At 46.6% G+C, this 19,055-nt stretch overlaps 1 protein-coding gene across 2 annotated transcripts in view; it reads left to right on the forward strand.

Moving 5' to 3' along the window:
- The first annotated feature begins 974 nt into the window (after positions 1–974).
- Positions 975–19,055, forward strand: part of LOC106575804 (semaphorin-5B) — a 93,107-nt gene continuing 75,026 nt past the window's right edge. Inside the window, exon 1 of one of the 2 annotated variants that reach the window (XM_082963644.1) lies at positions 975–1,136. The gene's annotated coding sequence lies outside the window, so the exon portion shown is untranslated. The remainder of the gene's footprint in view (positions 1,137–19,055) is intronic. The other variant, XM_082963645.1, reaches the window with a different exon arrangement.

Raw genomic sequence — 19,055 nt, forward strand, 5'->3', positions numbered from 1 at the left:
CCAGAAGCCTTTTCTCCACCATCAACAGACTACTCAGGCCTTTGGATTCCTCCCCCTCACTGGCTCTTTACAGCCTTGTAATACATTTCTGGACTTTTTTCAGTCAAAAATTGAATACATCTGCCAGCAGCTTCAGATATCCCCCAGCCTGCACCCAGCCCCAGTTGTGACTAACACTACCCACACAGCCTTCTGAAAGGTGCTTTAAATCCCATGTATTACTATTTTATTGTTATTATTTAGGATATGAAAGTGGAAAAGTTTTGGGGCATTTTGGGGACACATTTAGATCCACATTCGGGTTCTCTACCCGTTTAATGGTTGGGGACTTGGAGACCGTTCTGGATGTTGTAGCGCAGCCACTGACCGAAAGAAAAGGAAGAAGGGAAAGTCAATAGAACTGGTTTCTTCTTTAAAACACTTTTTTTAAAACAGCTTTCCTCCCAGTATTATCATTAAAAGTTACATTTTTTTGGATAACAGCAACGTGTGTGACTGAATAATATCAACACTTTTAATTAAGCTTTTTGCTGACATTTGCTAAATATTTTTTTACATTTCCCATGAATAAAGCATTTGTAATAATAGTAATACAAAAACGTAGTTATAACTGTTAGTAGAATGTCCTATTACTACCAGAAGAAATGTATATTAGGAGACAAAGTATAAAAGCCACCGTTCTGTCAAGTAGCCTTATCAATATCAATTAGAACCATATCACGCCCTTACATCGAGAGTGACCATTCTATCTAGGGGGGTGCGCATCTCTCACTCTGAATAGAATCGAAAGACAATTATATGACTGGAGAAATTAGTTTGAAGAAAAAGGCTCTGGGTGGTTAAAAGTTAGCCTACCTACAATTAAATTGTAACAAACATGTCCTTAATTTGAGATTTAAAACACCCTCAACCGATTCGTAGGTTCAAAACTCCCCTTTTAACAGCTGTAGTGGGATCTCCGCACAACATCACAGCGCCTGCAAAGCCAGCCAGGCAGATAGCCACTTGGTAGGAGAGAGACACGCACAGGACAGTGGATACTCGTATAGGCTACTGTGTATAGGCCAACGCGCTCCGCTTAAGCCTTCGTATGAAACTAACTTTCCCCAGCAACATAAATGCACCAATAAAGAAAGGTAAGGTTTGTAAAAAAAAAAATGAAAAAAAAAATGGTAGTGAGACAGCAATTGAATTAACTTAGTTTTCTGGAAAGTTTGACTGAAAGGCAATTTGAACATATTTGAGTAACCGTATTTCCATTTCGTAGAATATGCTTATGTCAAATAATTATTGACTTTGAACAAGCAACTTCATATAAATGGTGTTATCTGAATGACAAACGCGGTATAATCTTTGTTATTTGACTATAGGACGCCTTGTGTTGCGTCAATGTACTGTCCCTTCGATACATTTTTCAGATCAATTCTGTTATGGGATTTTCGGTTGATTCCGAATGGATTTTAGGCTACCTATGCGCGCAAGATGTTGGCCCGACAGACAAAAGGCAAGCGGTTGGAATCATACCACTAGAGTAAGACTGTCTGATCATTCTGCGCACTGCTTTAGGGCATTAGATACAGTATAATGCACATCTTTACGACGCAGCCCAGGACAGAATTGTCCTTTTCTTTTCTGTTCTAGGCCATATAACATTCATGTTGCCCCAAACTTTGCAACTTTGCTCACAATTTAGGTTAATTATTGCCACTCGTCGATAGAGTGCAGAGTTGAGCAGCTGTTGTCCTTGGGTTTACAGTAGTCTCTGGGTTTACTGTAGTCTCTGGGTTTACAGTAGTCTCTGGGTTTACAGTAGTCTCTGGGCTTACAGTATTTGTGTTAATACTGTATGTCTAAAGTGTTTTATGCACCAGTAGACAACGAGAGTTTATCAAGGTGTTTGAAAATAGCACTGTAATGTATTTCTTCCTCACCTAATGGCTTTAATATCACACCTAATGGCTGGTTCATGATGTTGCATGAATACAGCTAGAATGTGTCTAAAGTTGTCTCATTCTCTGTAAATTCTCATCTGGAATGTAATCTGTGATGATATATCATGTATATATCTCTCAATGAGTGTATACTGTATTCTTTGGGGCAAAGATCTGGTTTGTGGCACTCTCTACCTCTCAATTCAATTCCTTTATTGGCATCCAAACATCTCTCTCTCTCTCTCTCTCTCTCTCTCTCTCTCTCTCTCTCTCTCTCTCTCTCTCTATTCTATTCTATTCTATTCTATTCTATTGGCATGACGTACCAATGTACATACGGCCAGAGCTTACTTTGGAGATGTACAATATTAACATAATTAATAATAATAATTAATATTGTCAACGGAACAACAGTAACAACAATAATAAAGGGTCAAAATAACCCTACATTGAACAATACCAATAACAATAATCATAGAGGACATGTGCAGGTTGGTTGGTCTGTCAGACACCGTCCCTCATCTTATGGCAGGCAGCAATGTAGTGCGCTGCCAACCCACAGCTCTCTGTGTCCTCTGTTCTATCTGTTCTAAACAGACCTATTGATGATTCAATAGCTTCGCTCACTGATCTCCCTCAGCGCAAGTCCAGTTCACCTTATCAGATCTGTTCACAAAAGATGAAATTACTGCCCCTCACCCTGTCCTACCTGGCTACAAAAGTGGAACATGAGCTTCAGTGATAAGGGCTAGAAAAGGTCAGGGTAGAGAAGCACTTGTGTCCATTGTGAGTTGGCGCACCTCCACAGACAAGAGCAGTACAGCAGTCAACTACAAGACCTGAGGAGAGAGGAGGAGAGAGACATTAATTATATTCCATTCTTAACAACTCTGGTAGCATGTCTGTGTACAACATGATCAGAGTTGAGAAAGGAAAGTGGAGAGATGAGAGGAGGGAGATGCTTGTTACTACATGTTAAAACTATTGGCTGGTGGAGTATGCTACAACAGAGATTTAATGTCTTGGACCTGCGGGGCTCAGCTCTGGTCTGCCTGTCGCTCTGCCTGCCTGTCGCTCTGCCTGCCTGTCGCTCTGCCTGTCTGTCGCTCTGCCTGTCTGTCGCTCTGCCTGTCTGTCGCTCTGCCTGTCTGTCGCTCTGTCTGTCTGTCTGTCTGCCTGCCTGCCTGCCTGCCTGCCTGCCTGCCTGCCTGCCTGCCTGCCTGCCTGCCTGCCTGCGTATTCTTAGGTCTCAGGAGTAGTGTTTCTCTGCTCAATCGCTTCAGCTCTTGTCCCAACAACACAGAAACAAAAATACTACTCCCCAGGCTGTTCAGAAAAGTACCTCTGATGTATTTGAGTACGGCTTGGTGCCATGACTTATCCATGTGTTTAGTTACATCTGTGTGTTTCTCATCGGAGAACGTCCCCTGTCAACACACACTCGCTCACTTGCTTGCATGCACGTGCCCGCACACACACACACACCACACCACACCACACCACACCACACCACACACACACACACACACACACACACACACACACACACACACACACACACACACACACACACACACACACACACACCTCTCAGTGATCTGCTGTAACAGACTAACTGTGACTCCATTGCATTTGGGATTGTGATTCTTGCTCTGTAGGTCTCTGGTGTTTGATGGGAAACGGTCAAATCTAGAGGACAGTTTCCCCTTCCACTACATTAATAATACAGTAAGACTGTTGAATGATTCATTGATAAAATCCCCCATCCCCACAAAACTCAACCTCTGTGACCTCTTTCACTTCCCCATTTCATTCCTAGTAATTTCTCATCTCCCGTTTACATTTACAGGTTGGATTAAATGTGTATTTAATGTGTATGTACATGTATACAGTAGGATGTTAATTTGAGCCAGTTTACTACAGCAGGAACAGGACATGTGAAATGTGGATTATTATTAATGGACATTTTTGTATGGGTTAAAACATTTTTCGTCAAGTAAAAAATGTCAAAGTGGAATTTACAAACTTCAGAAGCCTTTTTAAACCTCAAATACACTAAAAGTTTAACATTTTCTGCATTGCAGGAAAGTTATCCTGCAACAGGGTGATCAAATGAAGATCCTACATCTGTATGGCAATCACCTGGCCTAGACAAACAACGTTGCACTCTCTCAGCATCAGGTCTACAGAATACAGCCTTTAATATGCGGCTCAAAGTGGAAGCAGCCATTAAATAATTTTAGTGCTAGACAGACTGCCACAGGCTGATTATGAAATGGCACCCTATTCCCTTTGTGGTGCACTACTTTAGACAAGGGTCTCTGGTCAGAAGTAGTGCACTGTATAGTGAGTAGGTAAGCCAGAGACCACAGCTCCCCTCTCTCTCTCCACTGCTGTTTTACTGGGATGGTGGGAGGGGGGAGGAGAGGGAGGGAGGGTCACCTAGCCAGGTGGGCTATGGTGGTCACCTTGCACTGACCATGTCATTCACTAAGAGGGCTCAGATGAGTGCGCGTGTGTGTGTGTGTGTGTGTGTGTGTGTGTGTGTGTGTGTGTGTGTGTGTGTGTGTGTGTGTGTGTGTGTGTGTGTGTGTGTGTGTGTGTGTGTGTGTGTGTGTGTGTGTGTGTGTGTGTGTGTGTGTGTGTGTGTGTGCGACTATATTACCAGAGTAGCAAGGTAAACGTTGACACTCCCAAGAGGTGGGTCAAAGGCCACACAGCCACGCTTGTTGAAGTCAGGTTATCCCAATGTTTGAAGTAAAAGTCAAGGACAATATTTCGGTGTGCGATACCCCTGGCTCACAGTGGAGTGCTATGCTGTCGGACAAGGGCCCCATTGATGCCTCTGCAGAGGAAAGTGAGGGGAGGTTTCCCAGGGGAGGTCCCTGGACTGTTGTATCTGAAGGGTCTAGGAAGCTCTGCTGGTCAAACCAACCGTACTGTGATGGCTCAGATATTTTTGTCCGTTCCAGTACAGTTCCATTCCAGTACAGTTCCATTCCAGTACAGTTCCATTCCAGTACAGTTCCAGCAACTATGGTAAATGGGTAAGGCTAGCACAGCTCGGTTCAGCTCGGCTCAGTAATGTGTAAAGGGTATAACAGTCAGAGAGAGAGGAAAATGAAGGAAGTCTTTGACTCTGTACAGACTCAATGAGCATAGCCTTGCTATTGAGAAAGGCCACCGTAGGCAGACCTGGCTCTCAAGCGAAGACAGGCTATGTGCACACTGCCTACAAAATGAGGTGGAAACTGAGCTGCACTTCCTCCTGCCAAATGTATGACCATATTAGAGACACATATTTCCCTCAGATTACACAGATCCACAAAGAATTTGAAAACAGATCCAATGTTGATAAACTCCCATATTTATTGGGTGAAATACCACAGTGTGCAATAACAGCAGCAAGATTTGTGACCTGTTGCCACAAGAAAAGGGCAACCAGTGAAGAACAAACACCATTGTAAATACAACCTATATTTATGTTTATTCATTTTCCCTTTTGTACTTTAACTATTTGCACATTGTTACAACACTGTTTATAGACATAATATGACATTTGAAATGTACCACGTACCATGCACCAGGCCTCCAATACGTCAGCCCAGTCCAACTCAGCCCGTTCCTGCTCCCCGCACTAGCCATGAGGTGCGTGTCCCCAGGCTGGTACCTCCACTACCAGTCTCACGCATCAGGCTTCCAGTGCGTAATACCAGTTCCACTCGGCCAGTTCCTGCTTCCCGCACTAGCCCTGAGGTGCGTGTCCCCAGGCTGGTACCTCCACTACCAGTCTCACGCATCAGGCTTCCAGTGCATCAGCCCAGCCTCGAGTGTCCGGAAACAGTGCCCTGTCCAGAGTGTCCGGAAACAGTGCCCTGTCCAGAGTGTCCGGAAACAGTGCCCTGTCCAGAGTGTCCGGAAACAGTGCCCGTCCAGAGTGTCCGGAAACAGTGCCCTGTCCAGAGTGTCCGGAAACAGTGCCCGTCCAGAGTATCCGACGACAGTGCCCCGTCCAGAGTATCCGACGACAGTGCCCCGTCCAGAGTATCCGACGACAGTGCCCCGTCCAGAGTATCCGACGACAGTGCCCCGTCCAGAGTATCCGACGACAGTGTCCCGTCCAGAGTATCCGACGACAGTGTCCCGTCCAGAGTATCCGACGACAGTGTCCCGTCCAGAGTATCCGACGACAGTGTCCCGTCCAGAGTATCCGACGACAGTGTCCCGTCCAGAGTATCCGACGACAGTGTCCCGTCCAGAGTATCCGACGACAGTGTCCCGTCCAGAGTATCCGACGACAGTACCCCGTCCAGAGTATCCGACGACAGTGCCCCGTCCAGAGTATCCGGTAAGAGTGTTAAGCCCGGAACCGAGTGAGACGGCCTACAGTTCGGAACCAACGGAGACGGCCCACTGTGCAGAACCGAGTGAGACGGCCCACAGTTCGGAGAGGGGTGAATGGGTCTACAGTCCGGAACCGAGTGAGTCTGCATGCGGTCCGGAACCGAGTGAGTCTGCCTGCGGTCCGGAACCGAGTGAGTCTGCCTGCGGTCCGGAACCGAGTGAGTCTGCCTGCGGTCCGGAACCGAGTGAGTCTGCCTGCGGTCCGGAACCGAGTGAGTCTGCATGCGGTCCGGAACTGAGTGAGTCTGCCTGCGGTCCGGAACCGAGCGAGTCTGACTATAACTCCGAACCGAGTGAGTCTGCCTACAGCTCAGAACCGAGTGAGTCTGCCTACGGCCCGGAACCGAGTGAGTCTGCCTACGGTCCAGAACCAAGCGAGTATGCCTACAGTCTGGGTGGCTGTAGACCAGAACCTGAGCCACCTCCAGTATAGGTGGGTTGGGGTGGGGGGGTGTAGCACAGGTGCCGTCGTTGACGGCAGCTACCCTCCCTTCCCTCCCTTTAGTTTAGGGGATTTATGTTTGTTTTGGGGTATTTTGTTTTTTGTGTGAGGTGCATCCGAGGTCTGCACCTTTGTGGGGGGGGGGGGGGGGGGGGGGGGTACTGTCACGTCCTGACCAGTAATAGGGGTTATTTGTTATTGTAGTTTGGTCAGGACGTGGCTGAGGGTATTTGTTTTATGTGGTTCGGGGTGGTGGTTTGTTTAGTAGGGTATTTGATTTATGTATTCCGGGTTTTTTTTGGGCACTGTTCTATGTTAGTGTATTTCTATGTTCTGTCTAGTCTTTTGTATTTCTATGTTTTGTTAATTGGGGTTGGACTCTCAATTGGAGGCAGGTGTTTTCTAGTGGCCTCTGATTGAGAGTCTTATATATAGGTATGTGTTTGTTGAGTGCTTTGTGGGAGATTGTTCTGTGTATAGCCTTGTGCCTTACCAGCCTGTGAATAGTCGTTGTGTTTTCTTTGTGTACGTGTTTATTTTGGTTCTCCTTCTTGTCCGATTATAATAAAGAAGATGAGTGCACATTTCCCCGCTGCATTTTGGTCTATATCCGACGACAGCCATTACACTACCTCACTTGCTTTGGTGAAGTTAACATATGTTTCCCATACCAATAAAGCCTTTAAATTGAACATGTAATTAAGATAGGGTTACACCCACCCAGCATGACAGTAGTTGCTTGCTCTTTAGTCAATGGCTCTGATGTCCAAGTGCCAATAACTTGTTCTTCCTAACAGAATGTATCCGATTGGATGTCAGGCCTATTGCCCTCACCCGATGAGTGCTCGATATTTAGATCCATTTCCTAAGGAAATGAGGTCATACTTTCTTGTCTCCTTAAATGATTGTTTTGTCTGTAATGGATCCACTTAAGACACCTTAGCTAAGGGTCTTGACTTACTTGAGTTAAAGTTGTTGACCCCGTGAGGAGCGAAGGTATGGAGCTAAGGGTCAGACAGGAAGACTAACGGCTCACTGTCAACCCTGACCTAGCCTTGACTCCTGTGATACTGTATGCATCCTGACCAGCTACTCTCACCCTCTGTCTCTGGTGACAGAGAGAGAGAGAGATTAGTGATGGCAAGACCTGACCTGTTCTGAAGACAATCCACACTTTACAGCTGTAAGTAGGCTTAGCAGGTTTGTGTAGTGCTAGGAATGTGTTTGGAAAATAACATTTTAGGTATCAGGTACCAGAGAGAAAGACTGGAAATGTGTGTGGAATAAGCTGTAGTTTCCAAGTAATGGTAACTAAGTCAAATAAGGCATTATGAAGGGTCATGCATGCTTATAACAACTAATGAAGCGTTATACCTGCTTGTTGGCTTTAAGTGAAGTCCTACTGAGGTAGGATTATATATGTCAAAAAGTCTTACTGAAGTAATAAACATTATCTGACTACTCTATTTTCTCCCCCATTTCCACTTCGATTTATCTGCAAGAGTTGTCCTCCTAAGTGTCTGGCTGTGCTACAAACTCTATCTCTCAACCTAAGGTGATGACAACAGCACTGTGAAATCACTTTACACTGCCACTCTGGGGTTGGGCTGAAAGTTTAGCAAAAGCAACAGGCCCCCACAGTCTCTTGGGGTTGGGGTAGTCTACCGAGCCAAGCTAAGATGAATGAGCCGCCTCCCGCATCTTTCAAGGTTAGGAGTTCAATCGCTGGAGACTATTTGTCTCTGCTCTGCTGGACATACGGGCCAAGTGGAGGGTTTTTTCAGCTGACGTGATTTATGGTCACCGTGAATTGCTATTATATGTGTTTGAGCAGCGGGTCATTCTACGATGCCCTTGTGTTTTCCTTTTAGATTGGCATTTAATTCCTTGGTTGGGAGACTCAGACTGCAGCCTAAGTGTGTGTGTGTCTTGTAGTACAATGACACATCATAGGGGTTTGTGTCTCAATGTAGACGTGTTGTTGTCACTGTCCTGCCCTTTGAGACTTCCTGTTAGCCACTTCTAAGCTGGGCTTTGGATGTGCTCTGTCACAGGTGAAAGATCTGACCTTTTACAACTGACACTTTGGCATAATGATAAATTGTAATTTCAAAAAGGTAAACTAATATTTCTCAAAGCTAATCAGATTTGGTATTGTCTTTGTGACGCACGCACGCCTTCATTTACACATTAATGAGGCTTATTCCTGCTCCCTAGAGCGATGGCGTTGATTTCCGGCCCAAATTAAATGTCCACCTTTAGGTAATGGCTTTACAAATTAATTAATCTGGGAAATCAATTTGGAAGTGAAAAAAATCAGGGAGATTGCACACCATGTGGAAATAAAACATAAACAATCATGTCTTCCACCAGAATATTTTTGATGATCATCTCCTCTCCTCTCCTATCCTCTCATTTCCTCTCCTCTCCTCTCCTATCCTTTCTTTACTGTGTTACAATACAGAGGAGAGTACTAGAGCTTTCTTTATCTCTCCATCTCTCTCTCTCTCTGGCTTTCTCTCTCTCTCTGTGTTTAGTTGAAACAGCTGATGGATAGTAGGTAGTTCATCTTGTGAACAGATCATCTGTTTTTTTTCACCTTCCCTCTGATATTTGACTGAAGAGAAAATATGTATCTCCATAACTCTTGTCACTCTCTCCATGTTCAGTCTCTATCTTTCGTTATCTCTCTCCCACTCTCTCCTTTCTCTCTCTCTCCATCTCTCCTCCCAGTAATATGTTGTATTGGTCTGTATTTACAGACTGTTTCTCCTGCCTTGCCTCCCAGTGGGGTTCTCTCTGTCTCTCTCTGAAGGTTATGCTGTTGTTAGACACACACACCAGGCCTCCAGACCAAGCTCCCAAACCACCAGAGGACTAGACACACACACCAGGCCTCCAGACCAAGCACCCAAACCACCAGAGGACTAGACACACACACCAGGCCTCCAGACCAAGCTCCCAAACCACCAGAGGACTAGACACACACACCAGGCCTCCAGACCAAGCACCCAAACCACCAGAGGACTAGACACACACACCAGGCCTCCAGACCAAGCTCCCAAACCACCAGAGGACTAGACACACACACCAGGCCTCCAGACCAAGCACCCAAACCACCAGAGGACTAGACACACACACCAGGCCTCCAGACCAAGCTCCCAAACCACCAGAGGACTAGACACACACACCAGGCCTCCAGACCAAGCTCCCAAACCACCAGAGGACTAGACACACACACCAGGCCTCCAGACCAAGCACCCAAACCACCAGAGGACTAGACACACACACCAGGCCTCCAGACCAAGCACCCAAACCACCAGAGGACTAGACACACACACCAGGCCTCTAGACCAAGCTCCCAAACCACCAGAGGACTAGACACACACACCAGGCCTCCAGACCAAGCACCCAAACCACCAGAGGACTAGACACACACACCAGGCCTCCAGACCAAGCTCCCAAACCACCAGAGGACTAGACACACACACACACACATACGCAAACACAAGCACGCACACATAGACACACACACGCATGCGGACACATGCACACACACACTCATACACACATGCCTTAATGCAAACATAAACACACACAAACATTGTGTTTAAACTTCAACTTTATATATAAAGTTTCAACAGAACTTTTTGCGTTGTTTTCATTGTTGCCTCTGTCATATTCTCCTCTCTTGCTAGTTTGAAGTTTCCTGACCTTCAACCCCATGGTGTTTCACTCAGAGGGAATCCATACACCATAAGAATGGCTGCAGATGCTAAGCCCATCAGACAAGTGACAAAATGGGGCGGCAGGTAGCCTAGTGGTTAGAGCATTGGACTAGTAACCTGAAAGGTTGCAAGTTCGAATCCCCGAGCTGACAAGGTACAAATCTGTCGTTCTGCCCCTGAACAAGGTGTTTAACCCACTGTTCCTAGAACGTCATTGAAAATAAGAATTTATTCTTAAATGACTTGCCTAGTTAATTTAAAAAACAGCCCTGTAAAAGTGGACAACCATTTCCAACATTGGACACAAATTTCCCAGTGGTTAGAAAACATGAGACTTTTCTTTGTTGCACACAGATTGACCCACTATCTTTATTCATGTTGTCTAATGGTTGTCTTTATGTTCCCTTATAGATTTAACTAAACATTGTCACGCCCTGACCTTAGAGATCCTTATTATTCTCTGTTTGGTTAGATCAGGGGGTGACTCGGGTGGGGAAGTCTATGTTTTCTATTTCTTTGTTTTTGGCCGAGTGTGGTTCCCAATCAGAGGCAGCTGTCTATCGTTGTCTCTGATTGGGGATCATATATAAGTTGTCATTTTCCTTTTGGGTTTTGTGGGATCTTGTTTTCTGTTTAGTGTCTGTGCCTGACAGAACTGTGCGCTTTCGTTTTTGCCTTTTGCTATTTTGTTTAAGTGTTTGGTGAATAAAAGTAATCATGAACACTTTCCACACTGCGCTTTGGTCTACTCTTCCTACCACCAATGAGAATCGTTACAAACATACTGAATTGGAATGATATAAATAATTTAAAACCTCAACGCTATTACTGTAAATATTAGCCTATGTTCCCTTAGGACTTTCAATGTAAACCTAACCAAGTGACACGCATGAATACACACACACACACACACACACACACACACACACACACACACACACACACACACACACACACACCACACACCACACACACATGCCTGTATGCACCCCATTGTTTGTTTGAATATTATTTTCCCTCTGTTGTCCTTCTTGTCTCTCCTGGAGGACTGTTTTGTTAACTGACCTCAATCAGGTCCTTCTGGGGGTCTGAGGTTTAAGGATGTTTTAACACTGTAAATCCTCACACACACGCTCACCTACAAACACAGACAAACACACACACACACACGCAGACAAACACACTTGTGTGTCAGACATGAGTACACCAGCAAAATCTTTAGCCATCAAACTACACCCAACTGTGAAGCATGCAGTCCCCTACCAGAGTTGACTGGAGGGGGGGCTAGGTGGGGGGCTGGGAGGATACCATACCAGAGGAGACTGGAGGAGGGCTAGGTGGTGGGCTGGGAGGATACATTACCAGAGGAGACTGGAGAGGGGCTAGGTGGGGGGCTGGGAGGATCCCCTATCAGAGTTGACTGGAGGGGGGGCTAGGTGGGGGGCTGGGAGGATACATTACCAGAGGAGACTGGAGGAGGGCTAGGTGGGGGGCTGGGACGATACATTACCAGAGAAGACTGGAGGAGGGCTAGGTGGGGGGCTGGGAGGTTCCCTTACCAGAGGAGACTGGAGGAGGGCTAGGTGGGGGGCTGGGAGGATACATTACCAGAGGAGACTGGAGGGGGGGCTAGGTGGGGGGCTGGGAGGATACATTACCAGAGGAGACTGGAGGAGGGCTAGGTGGGGGGCTGGGAGGATACATTACCAGAGGAGACTGGAGGGGGGGCTAGGTGGGGGGCTGGGAGGATACATTACCAGAGGAGACTGGAGGAGGGCTAGGTGGGGGGCTGGGAGGATACATTACCAGAGGAGACTGGAGGAGGGCTAGGTGGGGGGCTGGGAGGATCCCCTATCAGAGGAGACTGGAGGGGGGCTAGGTGGGGTGCTGGGAGGATACATTACCAGAGGAGACTGGAGAGGGGCTAGGTGGGGGGTTGGGAGGATACATTACCAGAGGAGACTGGAGGGGGGCTAGGTGGGGGGCTGGGAGGTTCCCTTACCAGAGGAGACTGGAGGGGGGCTAGGTGGGGGGCTGGGAGGATACATTACCAGAGGAGACTGGAGGGGGGTCTAGGTGGGGGGCTGGGAGGTTCCCTTACCAGAGGAGACTGGAGGAGGGCTAGGTGGGGGGCTGGGAGGATACATTACCAGAGGAGACTGGAGGGGGGTCTAGGTGGGGGGCTGGGAGGTTCCCTTACCAGAGGAGACTGGAGGAGGGCTAGGTGGGGGGCTGGGAGGTTCCCTTACCAGAGGAGACTGGAGGAGGGCTAGGAAAAACAATACTGATCAACCAGATGTCCCTGGCCTGTAGCTCAGACATATAGGGAGCTGTTGTAATCTGATGTAACCCTCTTCTCACCAGACATATAGGGAGCTGTTGTAATCTGCTGTAACCCTCTTCTCACCAGACATATAGGGAGCTGTTGTAATCTGCTGTAACCCTCTTCTCACCAGACATATAGGGAGCTGTTGTAATCTGATGTAACCCTCTTCTCACCAGACATATAGGGAGCTGTTGTAATCTGCTGTAACCCTCTTCTCACCAGACATATAGGGAGCTGTTGTAATCTGCTGTAACCCTCTTCTCACCAGACATATAGGGAGCTGTTGTAATCTGATGTAACCCTCTTCTCACCAGACATATAGGGAGCTGTTGTAATCTGCTGTAACCCTCTTCTCACCAGACATATAGGGAGCTGTTGTAATCTGCTGTAACCCTCTTCTCACCAGACATATAGGGAGCTGTTGTAATCTGATGTAACCCTCTTCTCACCAGACATATAGGGAGCTGTTGTAATCTGCTGTAACCCTCTTCTCACCAGACATATAGGGAGCTGTTGTAATCTGCTGTAACCCTCTTCTCACCAGACATATAGGGAGCTGTTGTAATCTGCTGTAACCCTCTTCTCACCAGACATATAGGGAGCTGTTGTAATCTGCTGTAACCCTCTTCTCACCAGACATATAGGGAGCTGTTGTAATCTGCTGTAACCCTCTTCTCACCAGACATATAGGGAGCTGTTGTAATCTGCTGTAACCCTCTTCTCACCAGACATATAGGGAGCTGTTGTAATCTGCTGTAACCCTCTTCTCACCAGACATATAGGGAGCTGTTGTAATCTGCTGTAACCCTCTTCTCACCAGACATATAGGGAGCTGTTGTAATCTGATGTAACCCTCTTCTCACCAGACATATAGGGAGCTGTTGTAATCTGCTGTAACCCTCTTCTCACCAGACATATAGGGAGCTGTTGTAATCTGCTGTAACCCTCTTCTCACCAGACATATAGGGAGCTGTTGTAATCTGCTGTAACCCTCTTCTCACCAGACATATAGGGAGCTGTTGTAATCTGCTGTAACCCTCTTCTCACCAGACATATAGGGGGCTGTTGTAATCTGCTGTAACCCTCTTCTCACCAGACACGCATGCAGGACTACTTGTGTTGTTACAGAGAGATAAACTGCCCTATATCAGATTTTTGTATTTATTTTTTATTTCAACTTTACTTAACTAGGCATATGAGATTGTTAAGTGATTGACTTGGTTGGAAACGCTGATCTGATGTGGCTGGATATTTGTTAGCCTATCTGCCTATTTGCCCAGTACATTAGATAGATCATGTCTGAACAGTATTAATTGGGGATCTGGATCAGTTACTATTCCCTATCACCATCCTGCTGTGTAGATAATGAGTGGCTTAGTCATGTACACACACACACACACACACACACACACACACACACACACACACACTTGCTACCTTGGTATATTATCCCCCTTAGCAGAATGCCCTGCAGCGCATGCTAATTGAGCTTACTGTAATTAACACTAGACCAAAGCTTCTGGTGCGCCTGCTCATTTAATTAGTTTTTCACAATGTGTTCATTTAGAAATGAGGAAATGCAGGCCTCTCATCAATCTTCAAACTCAACCTTAACCATTTTATCATCTTCGTTGAACTCTGAACAGTTTCTGAGAAAATCCAGAGAGAGTATGGAGCCATCAAACACACACACACACACACACACACACACACACACACACACACACACACACACACACACACACACACACACACACACACACACCATGTTCCACCAGCCTACTTGGTCACTTGCTTGTTGCCTCAGTGTATGTGTCAAGCCCTGATCTGTTTCACCTGTCCTTGTGATTATCTTCACCACCTCCAGGTGTGGCTTATTTTCGCCAGTGTATTTATCCCTGTGTTTCCTGTCTCTCTGTGCCAGTTTGTCTTGTATGTTTTCAAGTCAACCAGCGTGGTTTCCTGTGCTCCTGTTTTCTATTCTCTTTTTCTAGTCTTCCCGGTTTTGACCCTTTTTTCTGGACTCCGTACCCGCCTGCCTGACCCTTCTGCCTGCCCTGACATCTAGCCTGTCTGATCCTTCTGCCTGCCCAGACATCTAGCCTGTCTGACCCTTCTGCCTGCCCTGACATCTAGCCTGCTTGACCCTTCTGCCTGCCCTGACATCGAGCCTACCTGACCCTTCTGCCTGCCGTGACATCAAGCCTGCCTGACCCTTCTGCCTGCCCTGACATCTAGCCTGCTTGACCCTTCTGCCTGCCCTGACATCGAGCCTGCCTGACCCTTCTGCCTGCCCTGACATCGAGCCTGTCTGACCCTTCTGCCTGCCCTGACATCTAGCCTGCCTGACCCTTCTGCCTGCCCTGACATCGATCCTGTCTGCCACTCTTTAGCTCTTGGACTCAGAATCTGGTTTTGACCTTTTGCCTTGCCTGTCCATGACCATTCTCTTGCCTACTCCTTTTTGGATTATAATTAAACTACAAAGACGCTAAGCATCTGGCTCCTGTGTCTGCATCTGGGTCTCTTCTTGTGCCCTGATAGTATGAGCTGCATAGTGTGCTTACTGTGTGGTGTTACAGTCTGGGGGTGTTTCACACCATTGTGTTGTCCAGCCAATTCAAAAGGTGGAAACAGAGCTAGTGTTCAGTCTGTCAGTGGACAACGCAGGAGAGCAGTATAATCAGTGTATGTGCTGTATATACCTGCTGTGTTATTGCCACTCCTGTGCTGAGCAGTACCGATAGATACTTTACTGTCCATTGTGTGATGGGAATGAATCTTCTGCCTTTTCCAACTCCCCCCAGACACACACACACTGAGAGACACAAGATCAATTCTGGGGTTAAGTCCCTTGCTCGAGGGTACAGCGGCAGAAAATGTACCTGGGATCTGACCAGCAGCCCTTCGGTTGACAGTTTAGTTCCCATTTCTTTCATTTCATTTCAAGTGGTAGGGAGAAGGCAGCAGTGGTAAGTGAGTACAGAGTGGCAGACAGACAGACAGTTGTCAGAGAACAGCCCTTACTAAGGTGTGATGTCAACAACTGCTATAGCAGTAGTGTCTGTGTAAACCTGACTTCCTGTCATACAGGACCTTGGGAAAGTATTCAGACCCCTTCAATTTTTCCAAATTTTGTTACGTTACAGCCTTATTCTAAAGTTGATTCAATTGATTGGACATGATTTGGAAAGGCACACACCTGTTTATATAAGGTCCCACAGTTGACAGTGCATGTCAGAGCAAAAACCAAGCCATGAGGTCGAAGGAATTGTCCGTAGAGCTCCGAGACAGGATTGTGTCGAGGCACAGATCTGGGGAAGGGTACCAAAAAATGTCTGCAGCATTGAAGATCCCCAAGAACAAAGTGGCCTCCATCATTCTTAAATGGAAGAAGTTTGGAACCACCAAGACTCTTCCTTGAGCTGGCTGCCCGGCCAAACTGAGCAATCGGGGGAGAAGGGCCTTGGTCAGGGAGGTGGTCAAGAACCCAATGCTCACTCTGACAGAGCTCCAGAGTTCCTCTGTGGTGATGGGAGAACCTTCCAGAAGGACAACCATCTCTGCAGCACTCCACCAATAAGGCCTTTATGGTAGAGTGGCCAGACAGAAGCCACTCCTCAGTAAAAAGGCACATAACAGCCCGCTTGGAGTTTGCCAAAAGGCACCTAAAGACTCTCAGACCATGAGAAACAAGATTCTCTGGTCTGATGAAACCAAGATTGAACTCTTTGGCCTGAATGCCAAGCGTTACATCTGGAGGAAACCTGGCACCATCCCTACGGTGAAGCATGGTGGTGGCAGCATCATGCTGTGGGGTTGTTTTTCAGTGGCAGGGACTGGGAGACTAGTCAGGATTGAGGCAAAGAAGAACGGAGCAAAGTACAGAGAGATACTTGATGAAAACCTGCTCCAGAGAGCTCAGGACTTCAGACTGTGGCGACAGTTCACCTTCCAACTGGACAACGAACCTAAGCACACAGCCAAGACAACGCAGGAGTGGCTTGGGACAAGTCTCTGAATGTCCTTGAGTGGCCCAGCCAGAGTTGAACCCGATCGAACATCTTTGGAGAGATCTAAAAATAGCTGTGCAGCAACACTCCCCATCCAACCTGACAGAGCTTGAGAGGATCTGCAGAGAAGAATGGGAGAAACTCCCCAAATACAGGTGTGCCAAGCTTGTAGCGTCATACCCAAGAAGACTGAAGGCTGTAATCGCTGTCAATGGTGCTTCAACAAAGTACTGAGTAAAGTGTCTGAATACTTATGTAAATGTAATATTTAAGTTTTTTATTTGTAATGAATCTGCAAAAAATTCAAAAAAACAGTTTTTGCTTGGTCATTATGGGGTCTAACACCTAGATTGATAAGGGTAAAAAAATCTTTAATCAATTTTAGAATACGGCTATAACCTAACAAAATGTGAAAGTCAAGCGGTCTGAATACTTTCCGAAGGCACTGTAGAGAGGCAGGAGGTACTGTATTAATGGTCCAGGGAATAAACAATCCCCTCCTCCCTTCCCCCATCCTCCTCCTCTCCCCCTCCTCCCTTCCCCCATCCTCCTCCCCCCAACCTCTCTGTCTGGCTCAGAGCGGGCACAGTTGGGCATCCCCATGCCCCCCTCCCTCCATCCCTCCTTCCTCCCGTCTCTTTCTCTGCACACACTCACACCCCCACTCCATTGAGAAAGTTAACGGTTTGTTTTTCACAAGCGAGGAATGCTTTGCCGCTCACAACATCACCCCGAATCCCAACTCCCCCTTTGCAGTGGAGGGAGCGGCTAGCCAGTTTGTGTGCTGATGAGTTGCAATGTTTCTCTCTTTCTCTTTCTCTCTCTCTCTCTCCCCCTCCTTAAAGGTTTCTGGAGGGTTGATACATGAAAATATGCTCTGGTTTATTTGAACATCTAATCAAATGGTACCCAGACTATTTGCATTGCCCCCCACCTACATGTACATATTACCTCAATTACCTCGACCAACCCCCCCCCCCCCCCCCCCCCCCACATTGACTCTGTACCGGTACCCCCTGTATATAGTCTCACTATTGTTATTTTACTGCTGCTCTTTAATGTAGGTGCCAGTCTTTCCCTCTCAGAATGAGTGTCTGGTGATGCTGTGCTGCTTCCCCCTCCCTCATTGGCCAGTGAAGGACTGTCCATGTGACCTGGTTTGTCTGTTTTCCCCCTTCCTCTCTCTGTGGTGGACACATGGTCATCAGGGCTGGGGTCAATTCCATTTCAAATTTCAGCTCATTTAGGAAGTTTAGGATGTATTCAGTTAAATGATGGCTTTTCAGTAAGAAATATTTGTCTGACATTTCTCGAAATGGAACTGACCCCAACCCTGATGAACATCACTCCCATATCACTGTACCCCCCCCCCCCCTCCCCTCCCCCCCAGCCAGAAACAAACACCCCCCTCTCTCTTGCGTCTACAAACCGGATGTTATTGGACACACTGTTGTCTGTCAGTGTAACCGTTTTGATCAGTATCCGTTCTGTGCTGTCACCCCAGGGCTCTCCTACTGTGTGAACGATGCCCTTTGTTCTCCTGTCTGTCTGACTGAAGGATGTGTGCTGGAATGAGGAGGGGAGGAGAGGAGCGGGTGGGCACAGGGTGGATCCATGGCTAATGTCTGTGTTGTCTCTACAGCTGCTGTAAGTGCGCATATTAAGGCAAAGGGTCACACGTTGCACTTGCTATATCCTTTAGAAGCTTTTTATTCAGAAGATGTTATTCTCATCCGTGTATTACTAAACATGATCATGCAATGCATTATAATGCAATTCATTTTTGTTTTAAATTATGGCACAAAAAAAGCTTTACTGTTGCAGCAGCCATGCTGGATAGATAAACAATATGAAATGGTCTTCCAGGCACTGGTAATCAAAACGTGTGCTGATCTGATCTGTTGTACTCCTAGTTGGACAAACTGTAGTTGCAGGGTGTGATGTAATAACTTAATCTTTGTAATGCTCTCCCTATGAGCAAAAGATGTTGAAAAACATATTTCTGGTTGAAAATACGTAAAAAATATATGTCTTTGTTTTTTTGCTTACTGGGCTGTAGCCTCCAGTACTCTGCTTAGAGTCGTAAACACAAGGGTTCTCTGATTTGACCAACTACACTGCTCTACTGTCAAAACCTTTTGTTATCATCTCTTCAAGTGTCTATTTTTAAATCTTCCTTTGTCACTTTGTTATATCTTTGTAATGTTCTAT

This window comes from Salmo salar, chromosome 17, assembly GCF_965601325.2.
Source record: "Salmo salar chromosome 17, fSalSal1, whole genome shotgun sequence".
In the NCBI taxonomy this organism is placed as follows: Eukaryota; Metazoa; Chordata; class Actinopteri; order Salmoniformes; family Salmonidae; genus Salmo; species Salmo salar.